Genomic DNA, 12841 nt, shown 5'->3' on the forward strand with positions numbered 1-12841 from the left:
GCTCAGTCGTCTGGGGAGAAGTGGAGGGAGAACTGAGGTGGGGAAGACAGGAGAGGAGGTGTGCTTTGGGTTCCTCCACATGTGGACCCAGAGGCAAGAATTTGAATGCAAGAGGGTTAATTTGAGATGGTCCCAGGAAACAGCAGCAGAGGAGCAGGAAATGCAGTGGGGAAGGAAAGAAGGGTACGTTATCAAGACAGTTGCTTGCACATTTCACTGACCTGCTTTTGCTCCTGGGAGCAGTGTTAATTTCTTACATGCCGTACAAATAGTTGGAGGTTAATTAGCAGTATTATAACTAAATAGTAATGATGCCAGTCTGCTTCAAACAAAAGCTGTTTACGTGAATTAATTATCTGCAAATCTGTGATCATGTAGGTTTTTTGTTTTATTAAACTCTGGGATGAGAAAAATACTTTTGAAGACTAGTTTAATGTGATCTTTCAAAGAATCTGATTTGGGGTTGATAGCCTTGCAATTTCAGCTCCAGCAATATGTTAAAATTCTCTGCTCCAGTTTTTTTTTCCTCTGAAAAAATCGGCATTATTTCTACTTCCTAAGGTTGTCATGAGATTGCATATAAGAAGTGTTGAATAACTGGTAGCAATTTATTAACCCTGTGTTTAAAAGAAAAAAAAGACAGTTGCCACTGGGCGATTGGAGCGCCATCCCCTGGGCAACATTGAGGGTGGGTGTAGAGCATGCCTCAGCGTTAAAGCCCACAGAAGGGCGAAGACTCAGGCGTGGAGAGTTATTTCCAGGCACACCTCCAGCTTGGCCTGCCTAGGTGCCCCCATAGCCAGGGGAAAGTGGCAGGTGTTGGCAGCAATCTTTTTTTAAAAATAAAATTGTATCGAACTATATCATACATACATGCACCTATATAAACAGCAAATGTATAATAAAAGTTGTGAACTTACAAAACAAACATGCATATCATCATGCAGGGCTCCCATTCATCACCCCATCACCACCACTTGTGAAACATTTGTTACAAACTCTAAACTAACCGTAGCCCAAATCTTACGTTTGGTGTATTTTTCCCCCAACCCGCCCGATTATTAATATCCTGTATTGGTACTACATATTTGTTAGGGTTCGTGAGGGAACATTCTCATACTTTTTCTGGTAACCACAATCCTTCTTCCACCACTGGATTCACAGTGTTTGCAGTAATCTTTCATCCCCCTTTTTATTTTTTGCAAAGCAAAAAATGACAGATTTTGCGATTTCTTGCTGTTCGCAGGGCTTTTAAATGAACACATATAATGGTTTCGAACTAAGTGAGAGATGAAAGTTTTTAGTATTCCAACATTATAAATTTCATTAACATAAGAAAATGTTATACTTTATTAATTACAGTAGATGGTATAGTTTTGTTTTACCCAGCTAAGGAACATTTAAGAATTTGGTAGAGTAGCAGGGACCTTACAGCTTGTCCCAATTGTTTGCCTATTCCAGGCTCTTAAGATACCATTGTCTCTGATGTTCCTTTTAATTTTGAAACAAAAAAAATTACTCAACATAATATTGTCAGTAGGGTAACTGCCACAGGTTTTTTCTACGCAGCCAGACTCATTGCCATCAGGTCAGGGCAGAAAGCCTTGAGGAAGAACTGCAAAAGTCCACTGTTGACCTTTTCACACAGTTTTTGCACTTTCTGTATTCATTCAGGTTTGTTTCACTTTTACAAAACACATTATCTCACTGAATGCTACCACAATACTTTTACAACTTGCTATATGCATACTAGTTCTGTCCCGCATATCTCCATTTCTGATTTTATAAAACTAACCATTTTATTTTAGGACAAAATATATCTTAATAAATTTCAGTTAGCATTCCCACAAACTTTTTACCTTTTTCAATATTCGCTCAACTTTTACATCTTTCATTTTATCCTATGAAGAAAAAATAAATTATTCATTTCAATTTAAGCAAGAACTATCTTTTTTGAAGAGACCTATAGTAATTCTATTTAATCAAGACTTACAATTTTTATTATTATAGAGATCTCATTAATATTTTAAACCTAGGTAATAATATAAGCACTTACTTAATTTTTGGCCATTTGAATAGAGCTCTTTAGGAATTTTTTATTTATCAAATTATATCACCATCTGGAGGTATCAAGATATACACTGACAATGAACAATCACAAAAACAATTACAACTCACACTGAAACAATTACAGCACACACTGACCTTAAACAAACACAAAAGCAGTTCAAAACCTACTAATCTAGAATTAATTTCTTCACTGATTTTTTTTTAAAGATTTATTTATTTATTTATTTCTCTTCCCTTCCCCCCCCCCAGTTGTCTCTTCTCTGTGTTTATTTGTTGCATCGTCTTTGTCCGCTTCTGTTTTTGTCAGCGGCACGGGAATCTGTGTCTCTTTTTGTCGCGTCATCTTGCTGCATCAGCTCTCCATGTGTGCGGCGCCATTCCTGGGCAGGCTGCACTTTCGTGCTGGGTGGCTCTCCTTATGGGGCGCACTCCTTGCGCGTGGGGCTCCCCTACGCAGGGGACACCCCTGCATGGGGCGGCACTCCTTGCGTGCATCAGCACTGCGCATGGGCCAGCTCCACACGGGTCAAGGAGGTCCAGGGTTTGAACCGCTGGGCCAAGACCGCCGCCTCTTCATTGATTTTAATTTGACTTCCCCAAGCGAGACTTGCTTTATGATGCCATGCTTAAACAAATTCTGTAGTTTAGATACTTTGATGTAAAGCCACTCTAGAAACAGCAGCTACTGTAGTAAGGACAATAATGCCCATGATAGCTGCTATAAATACTCCTATAAACATTTTTGTGTGCTTAAACACTTTTTGTAAGAATAATAGCAAAGCATGCATATCGGGCAAAGACTCAATCCTGATATAAAATGTTTAGACATAATTAGTTTTAGCAGGCAGAACTCTTATGGTGGTTGTTATTATGGCTAACATAGCTACCAGCAAGTTGGGAGCAGTAACTGGCAATTCCTCCTTTTCCAGCTGTTGTTTGGCTTCTTGACTCAGATGTTTCATTCACCCCCAGGTGGGAGGTGAAGCTGCTCTAAACTTAGGAATGGGACCCAGCTGTGAGCTTTCAGTGTCAGTCTCTCCATCTGCATGACCAGAGGCTCTGGGTTCCACAGGAACTTTCATTGTCTTTTGGTGTTCATGACATGGTTTTATCTGATGAGCTGGTGCCCACACAGGACGTTCTCCATCTCCTGGGGAAAGGCAAGCAAACCCTCTTCCCCAAGTTAACAGCTTCCCTGTCGACCATTTATTGGTCAGTGGATCATTCCACCAAATTAAAGGTTTTTCTGACAGAGTTTGGGTTTGAGTTTTAGAATTGGTTTGGAAATGCCTTTCAGCTGCTGTCCCTTCCAGAGTTGCTCCACAGTTAAGGAAGGTAAGAGTGAATAACGCTTTGTGTAACTGCACCTGTGGTGTCTCCCTGTCTCCCCCTTTCTGTTTTTGTAGCATGACCAAAACCTTTTCCGACAATATTTTCTCATATCACCAATCCTTTCACAATTAAAACATTTTCCAGGGAACCTCTTATTGATTCTCATCCCTGCCATAACTTAAGCCATTGTTGTAGCATGGTGGCCCTCCGTCCCTACATCCTGGCACAATTTTACTCCATTTGGGTTTTGAGGATAAACTCTAGGAGCTATTCTTTCTTGTATGGTAACCAGAAAGGCCGTTCGTAATGCCTCCAAATCACCCTCCCTTGTAGCCTGTAAAACTTCCTGTTGTAAAGCTGACAACTTTGGCTGAGAGTCTCCCGATATGGGAGGGGGAAGGGGAGGGGGAGGAGGTGTTGGGGGAGGGGAAAATGATTTTCTAAAGTCAGTTGATGCAGGGGCGAAGGGAAAACAACTTTAGATTTATTATCATCAAAAGAGTCAATGGGAGGAATTTCCTCACATTCTCTATCTTCATCCTCTTCTCTTGGCAAGAGTTCCAAAACAGATTTAATTATCATCAAAGTGGGCCAAAAAGTGACAGGGAGTGGAACACCTTGTACAAGTAATTTTTCTAACTCTTTTCCCACTTTTTCTCAGTCTCCTAATTCTAAACTTCCTATTGCTAGGAACCATGAGCAATATTTTTCTATAATCTGCAAGAATTCTAAAATACAAGGCTCATTGACCTTAGCTCCTCCTGCTTGGAGGAGTTGTTTCAAGAAACAGACATACGGGCGATATTTTGTTGAACTGTCTCTGTCTTCCATCGTAACCCTGGAACAATACCTGAGAGTGTCCTTACTTACGAGGACTTCAAAGGCCTTCCAAACCATTCAGGGCTCTGCCCTGTTACACCAACCTCGGCTTCACTCGAAGCGATTCTTCTTCCTTTTGAGTCCCTATTCAGGCGCCACTTGCTGAGACCAGCTCAGCAACAGGTTTGCTCGAGGGGAAGGCGACACAGAACTTAAAGAAATAAAGGACACCCAGAGAAAGACACAAGAGATGAAATAAAGATGGGACTAGGGGACTCACAGCTTCTGGAACTGAGAGCCTCAACCCTAGTTTCCACATCATATTTATTTAGGAAGTCACAAGCAGCTGTCGTTATTAACAATAATAAGGAATGGGTGCAACATTTACAATAAGGAACAGGTCATACAGAGTTCAAACACCTCATCACGCAAACATTTTTTCATGCTGACTAGACGGTGTTCCATCTAGTCAAGGCCCAGTGTTCTTAAGCCCGCACTTTTTGTCTGCATTGTGGAAACGTTTCAACCTCAAGCCATGTTCCTACTGTTTTCCCACAACACTTACATGTGTAGATGTGAAAGTGGCCTGGAGGTGAGCAACACCTCTGTAGCATTTGCCACAGGGGACCAAAGGCACTGAGATATGAAGAGAGCATGGTGAATTAAGAGCCAAGGTAATTACGGACCAAGTGTCGTGAGATGAAACTGATAAGGATCACTGGGGCCAAACTGGGGCGGGGCTTGTCTGCCCTGCTAAGGAGTTGGGTCTTTACACGATGGGGGATGTGGAGTCACAGAGGGATGCCAGCCGGAGCTTAGCATCATCCACGCAAGCAGGGTAGGTTGTGAGCTCAGAAGGCAAAGCTACACACAGACCCTGGGTGCTGCCAGCACAGGGGTGGGCGAAGCGGCAGCCCTGTAAGTATTGTAAGGGCATGAATGCATTATTCTTTTCCTGTATTCCCAGGCATGACAAGGCCCTTAGGCTATTATATTAATTAGTCATGCACGTCTCTGCTTACCCAGCCAGACCATCCATTCCTTTATGAATTGTGTTTTCATTCATTGTCCTGAGACCAACACCGAGCACAGTGTCTTTCACATGGCAGAAAGTATTTAACTAGTGACGAATGACTAGGTTGGTTCATATGGTCATAACTCTACCCAAAGCTATTCACTGTGTCTCTAGCAGGATTGTCACTGAATGTTCAAAAGGACATGGGATCATCTAGAGTATGCATTTTGGAAGTGGACCAGGGAGGCGTTGCTGAAGGGATGCTTTGAAGTATTTTGGATCTCCTTCTCTACAGTCCCAGAGCTGGGCACAAGGAGATGCTCCCTTTACCCTTTGCACTTCAGCAAGGCCCCAGTGGAACTTCTGCCTAATTGTCACTTCCATGGAAGACATTTTGCTGCAGTCCTGATGTTATCAGAGGAGACTGGACTTCCCCTCTTGCCTTGGCCAACTAAGTGGCCTAGTCTCCCCATTCTGTCCAGTTCTGACAGCATTTGTTTCTGGTTGCCAGCCAGAAAAAGAGGCTATCATTGTCATTCAACAAGTGGACAGTTTCTGAAGTGGCTGCATGACCTTTTCAGAAAATCCCCTGGGAAAAGGGAAATATCCTCATGGTAAACAAGAGTAAAATAGAAATGATTCAGTAGCCAAAAAGCACATTTCTGGAATGGGGTTCCACACTTGGTGACCCTGACACAGTCCTCAAGGAAGAGGAGAGTTAATAGATTTCCACCATTATAAGGGCCATAAAGAACCTCTAGAGGTCATTCAATCCAACCCCCTGCTGTAGGTTCAACCAAACTGAATTCACAAACAGCTAAACTTTGAAAACTTTAGGAAAAGAAATTTTTATCTTTTCCAATTAGGGATCAAACATTTTTTTTACAGGTAAGAAACTGTTTCTAGAAATAAAAGAACTACGTCTTGGGAGTTTGTTTCTAAGCTGAGGAAACTGAAACAGAGCCAGTACTAAAACATGGTCCCTTAACCATGTTCAGAAACTTTCCATTCTTAAGCACTCCTTGAGGGCCTGCTGTGTGGATCTCTACTTGGAGCTGGGGAAACACATCTCAACGAGACAGTCTTTGCAGCCTGGGAGGGGTCTCATACTCAGGTTGAACAGAAATATTTGTATAATTAACCGTAACTGAAGGTTACCAATGCTACTATAAAGGCAGGCTCAAATGCATATTGAGTACCGAAAGCATTTCTTGCTTAAAACATGAGTGGTCATACTTAGATTGCAAATGCTTCTTCTGCTCTTACCTCCCACTTGGTATCCTCATGTCCATCAAGACATTTACTCACTTAGGCACACACTTGATGACAATTGTATAAAGCCCTGAAGCTTATGGTAAAAACAGAAAACACTTATTCCCATCTCAGGTTTGCATTGATAAGTTGTTTTTTTCCCCCAAAGAGTTCAAAGGAGGTGGACTGAGGTCCGTTTAGCTTTCTACTGCTGCAACCATGGAAATTTGGTCACTGTGCTGAAGAAAAATGGAAATAGCTGCTCAGACTAAAAGAAACAGCTAAAAGAAGAATAAAGAAAATGAAAACCCTACTATTTGTCCAAGTTTGTTGTTACAAAAAACACAATTGTACACTTAATATTTTTAAGCCCACTGGCACGTAGGCTGGTTGTCATTCGCCAAAGTAATCATTGAGTGTAGAATATTCATTTATTTGAACAATCAGTATCAATAATTATGGCGTGAAAGAAAGAGCTGTACTTACTATTCTAAAACAAAACAGAGCAAAGCGAAGTAAGGCAAAACAAAACAAAACAAAACAAAAACACTGGTTTTACCTAAGTTAAGAAAGATGATTCCACCAGAAAGATAACATTTTGAATAGTAAGACATGAGGGGAAAATCACCACCAGGGAAAAACAGATTAGTCTGTGAATTCCACTAACTATATTGTTGCAATTTCATATGACTCTTCATCAAGAACTGGACTTAAAAGCATGGGTCAATGGTGAATTACAGTAAAAATGCCACTTACCACTCAGATTCTGGAATTGAATCTCCTCCTGCTCCCTCCCAGGTAATAATGACCTATTTCAACTGCCCCAATGCTGGATGCCTGTTTCCAACCAACTCATGTGATGCCCCCTCTGTTATTTGCAAATTTCCACAACTCCCTATTTCGATTGATGGCCACATGAAGGTAGCTAGAAACCTGAGAAAGAGTTGCCTCCTCATTTTCTCACACCACCCATCCCTTTCTTCCATACCACATTCAATGGACCATCAGATTCTCTTAGTTTTGTATACTCAACATATCAGTCAAGGGTCAATTGCAGTAAAAAGAAACCACTCAACTATTTTTTTTTTTAAGATTTATTTTATTTATTTATTTATATTTATTTCTAAAACATACCTTTGATCATTTCACTTTCCTACTTGAAATCTATCCACCCATAAGAATAAGGACCATTCTCCTTTCAAGACTCTTAACTCCCTGACACCAATCCACTTTACCAGGCACAAATCCTGCCACTTCTCCGATGTCCCCAGGCTTTGATCACCTCAGATGCTAAGTGCTTTAGTTTCAACTCCCTGTTGCCCATGCTATTCCCCTGCCTATAATGTCCTGTTACCCTTCATTTTCTCTTTTTCAATTCTCTGTTCAAATGTTAACACCTCTGAAAAGTTTCCCCCTTTTCTCCCCTCTTCCAACCAGGTAGAATTATTGAACTTCTCCTAGTATTATAAACCCAACTCTATCATTCTCCTCCATATATATATTTACATAATGTGTGTGTCTTTCCAACAGATTATATTTCTGTTCATCTTTGTATTCTATTCCCAGGGCTTGACTCTTCGATGTTCACTAAATATTTGTTGAGCAAGTGAATGAATGAATGAATTGTCCTGAGTATCTGCAGCTCTCAGTCCCACCTGACTGGCTTTTCTCTTCAGCTTACAGACATGCCAACTTCGTTTTTTTTTTTTTTCTTGCATCAATCAGACATTTATTTAATTACAGCTCAGTGTTACAGTCTGGCTGGGGCAGGATGGAAATGTGCCCCACAGTTCAGTGTCACAGCTCCGGTGACCGTGACCCGGGGTGCAAATGGAAGTGCCCCGACTTCTTTCTCATCTCAAAAGCAAGCTCTCCTTTGATCCTCTAGCTATGAGGTCCTTCCTTTCATAGGAGGGTTACTTGAGAGGATTGTCCACTCCCGCTGCCTCCATTCCACCACCCAATCAGTGCTCAGCCTCATTACTCCATTGAAATCGTCCTTGTCAAGGTCACTAGTTATCTCCCATTTGCTAAACAAAATAGCAGTTTGTCATTCCTTATCTTCGTTAACCCCTTTGCCTCATTTGCCTTTGTGAACATGGCTTCCTGGTTGAATCGATTTCTTTTCTAGGTTAACACTTTCCTAGCCTTCTTCACGGGCTCCTCTTCCTTTGCCAACACAATGTTCCTGTCCTTAGGTCTCTTCTTGTCTCTTTCTCCCACCACTCTGGGTGATGTCATGGCTTCAAGCCCCACCACTTTGCTGCCAAGACATCACAATTGTGGCTATGGATGGGACGTTCTCCTGCCTGCCAGGTGCACTCGGCGAACCACGGGTGTCCATCCCTCAGGCCCCTCAGAGTCAACGTGGTCAAAGCAGAGCCCATGCGCTATTGCAACCACCTCCTACCTGGTCTCCTGCCGCTGCTCTGATCCCCTGCAGTGCACGCCGACACAGCACCCAGAGCGTCCCTGTTAGAACTAGAATCAGAGGAGGACACCCTGCTCAATGGCTCCCTGGTCCCTCAGAACAAGAGCCAGAGTCCTTACCATCGCCCCTCCTACCTTCTCAACTCATAGCCTGTCACTCTGTGTCCATCCCTCCACCCCAGCCACACTGACCCACCTTCCTGCTGTGCTGAAACATGCCAAGCACGTTCTTGCTCTGCCTGGAATGCACTTCCCCCAGTGTCTGCATTATTGCTATTCCCTTGCCTCCTTCAGGCCCTCTCAATGTCTTTTCTCAGGAAGGTCTCCCCTGACCAGCTTTGAAATATTGCAACCTGCCCCAGGTTCTCTATCCTCTTGTCTGCTTTAGTTTTCTTCTTAGTATATATCATCATGAAAAGCACTATATACTTTACTTTTTTTTGTTGAGGTACCAGGGCTGGGGATTGAACCCGGGACGTCGTATGTAAGTAGTCGGTGCTCAACCACTTAGCCACATCAGCTCCCTTGAGTTGTTTTTCTCCCCCATTTGTTTGCTTGTGGTTTTTGTTTGTTTGTTTGTTTGTTTTTAGGAGGCACTGGGAACCGAACCTGGGACCTTCCATCGGACCTTCCATCTGGGAGGCACTCAGCTGCTTGAGCCACATCCACTCGTCTTTACATTTATTTTTTACGTTGTCTCCCCCCAGTAGGATGTAAGCGCCATGAGATTTGTACATGTTACGATCACCACTGTTTTCTCAGGTCTAGAATAGTGCTGGGCACATAGTAGGTGTTCAATAAATAATAATAGAATTAACAGTCACCTCTACTCCAAATCTTCTTGTGTGTCCTATCTCACCCCAACATCTGATCTGTCATTAAGCAGCATGGCTCTTGACATTTTTTTTTGGTTTAAAAAATTATACTTTTTTATCGTAATAACATACACATAACACAGAATTTCTCATTTGAGCCATCTTTTAGTGTACTTTTCAGTATCATTAAATACTTTCACAATGTTGTGTTACCATCACCACCATCCATTAACAAGATTCTTTCATGACCCCAAACAGAAACTCTAGCTATTAAGCAATACCTCCCCAAAAGCCCCTTTCCACAGCCCTTGGTAACCTCTGATCTACCTTCTGTCTCTATAAATTTGCTTATTTTTGATATTTCATATAAGTGGAACCATACAATAGCTGTCCTTTGTATCTAGCTTATTTCCCTCAATATATTAATAATATTTTAAAGGTTCATCCATGTTGTAGCATGTATCAGAACTTCATTCCTTTTATAGCTGGACAACATTCCCATTTTGTTTATCCATCTGTCTAGGGACACTTGGGTTGTTTCCGTCTTTTGTGAATAATGCTGCTGTGAACACTGGTGTACAAGGATAGACTCATGACTCTTACCTCCAAAATATATCTTGAATCCCTTCTTCTCCATCTACTTTGCCACTGCCCTGGCATATCTAACAGATATGCCAATCTCATCTTACTGCATTGTACTTAAAACTCTTCTGAGTTCTCTGGCATGACTGATAATGCGTCTCATTTTTTTTTCAAAGATTCATGTTATCTATTTTTCCTCCCTCCCTAGTCCCCCCATTGTCTGCTCTCTGTGTACATTTGCTGTGTGTTCTTCTGTTTCTCCTTGTATTCTCATTGGGAGGCTCCGGGAACCAATCCTGGGAACTTCAGAGTGGGAGAGAGGAGATTACTCTCTTGTACCACCTCAATTCTGTGTTCTGCTACGTCTTCTTATTTTCTCTCCTCTGCATCTTTCTCTCTTTTTTAAAGATTTATTTATTTATTTCTCTCCCCTTCCCCCCCACCCCGGTTGTCTGTTCTCTGTGTCTATTTGCTGTGTCTCCTTTCAGCTTCTGTTGTTTTCAGCGGCACAAGAATCTGTGTTTCTTTTTGCAGTGTCATCTTGCTGTGTCAGCTCTCTGTGTGTGTGGCACCATTCCTGGGCAGGCTGCACTTTCTTTCGCGCTGGGTGGCTCTCCTTATGGGGCTCACTCTTTGCGCGTGAGGCTCCCCTACACGGGGGTCACCCCTGCGTGGCAGGGCACTCCTTGCGCACATCAGCACTGTGCACGGGCCAGCTCCACACCGGTCAAGGAGGCCCGGGGTTTGAACCATGGACCTCCCATGTGGTAGACGGACGCCCTAACCACTGGGCCAAGTCCGCTTCCCAGTTGTCTGTTCTCTGTGTCTATTTGCTGTGCCTTCTTTGTCCGCTTCTGTTGTCAGCAGCATGGGAATCTGTGTTTCTTTTTGTTGCATCATCTTGCTGTGTCAGCTCTCTGTGCATGTGGCACCATTCCTGGGCAGGCTGCACTTTCTTTCGCGCTGGGTGGCTCTCCTTACGGGGTGCACTCCTTGCACGTGGGGCTCTCCTATGCGGGTGACACCCCTGCGTGGCACGGCACTCCTTGTGCGCATCAGCACTGCGCATGGGCCAGCTCCACACGGGTCATGGAGGCCCGAGTTTGAACTGCGGACCTCCCATGTGGCAGACGGAAGCCCTAACCACTGGGCCAAGTCCACTGCCTCGGCTGCATCTCTTGCTGCACCAGCTCTTAGCGTTGGCTGGCACTACTGCGTGGGGTAGCTTTCCTGCGTGGGGTAGCTTTCCTGCACTATGCGGCATTTCCACAGGGGGACACTCCTGTGTGGGGCGGCATTCCAGCATGGGCCAGCAATCCCTGTGGCCAGCTCACCACGTGGACCAGCTTCCCCTCACCAGGAGGCCATGGGCATCAAACTCTGGACCTCCTATATGGTAGGTGGGAGATCAAATGGTTGAGCCACATCCATTTCCCAGATAATGCTCCTCTTGAATTGGCCTCTGTTAACATCTCAATTTCTTCCCACACTTCTGCCTTCTTACCTTCCAGCAAGGACCCCTTGCCTTCACACCCCGAATCCACCATCTCTCTTGCTCCTTGGTAGTTTTTGCTCACCTGAAATGCATTCCTCCTCTTCTTTTCCCGGCTAATAGGGAGGCAATCCTCAAGCCTCTTAGAACTGCCATCTCCCCACTCTGGCCCCTTCAGGCTAAGCTGGGTATCGCCTCCTGTAGTCCACCCATCCTGGACTTGCACGCTTGGTGGCCAGGCTGGACGCATATCTGTTTCCATCAGAAAATGAGTTCCTTAAGGATGGAGACAATATCTCACTTCTTCTATCTTCAGCATGATGCACAGAACCTGACACATAGAAGGTGCTTGAGAAATATTTGTTGAAAAAAAAGAGTTGATGGACGGTTGGCTGAAGGACCATACACATATATATTTACTGTAGATAACAGTAAATATATGAGATTTAAAATGGCCTGGCACTAGTCTCAGCACCCCATTTATAGTAACGCTCCTATGAGACGGGTACTGATGAGGAGCCTGAAGGCGCTGGAGCGTGAGGGTATTCATTCACAGTCACAGTAAGTGGGAGAGATAGGAGTCAGACTCAGGCATCTGAGTCTAGACCCTGTGTTCTTAAACTGCTATGCTTATACCAGCAGTGGATGGATGGATGGAGGATACAAGGATATTCCAAAGAGAGAAAGGTGAATTTTCACATTATTTTCATGTGGCTTTTATGCCCAGTGTATTTGGTCATACCTGCCATTAATTCTGTTCTCTAAAATGCTCATCTCCTATAGCAAATGTCAAATTAAAACCTTAACCGTGTGTTTGAAAATACTTGCATTCATTCTGAAATGTGACTCCATAACTTCAGATCCTAGGCTAGATCCTACCTCCCTTGACACACAGCTCTAAATATTGAGATCATAATGTTTAAATCATAAACGCTCACTCATTCATTCAACAAACACTGAATGCCTATGTGCCAGGCACTGTACTTGACACTGGCACTCCTGTGTCTGGAATAAATATATAGTGATATAACCAAA

At 43.3% G+C, this 12841-nt stretch overlaps 1 non-coding gene across 1 annotated transcript; it reads left to right on the plus strand.

Moving 5' to 3' along the window:
• Positions 1-204: 204 nt before the first annotated feature.
• On the plus strand, positions 205-334 carry LOC111767136 (small nucleolar RNA SNORA19). Its single transcript, XR_002799030.1, has one exon. It is a non-coding gene; the product is annotated as a small nucleolar RNA SNORA19 (small nucleolar RNA).
• The last annotated feature ends 12507 nt before the right edge of the window (positions 335-12841 follow it).

Source organism: Dasypus novemcinctus, chromosome 1 (assembly GCF_030445035.2).
Source record: "Dasypus novemcinctus isolate mDasNov1 chromosome 1, mDasNov1.1.hap2, whole genome shotgun sequence".
Lineage (NCBI taxonomy): Eukaryota > Metazoa > Chordata > Mammalia > Cingulata > Dasypodidae > Dasypus > Dasypus novemcinctus.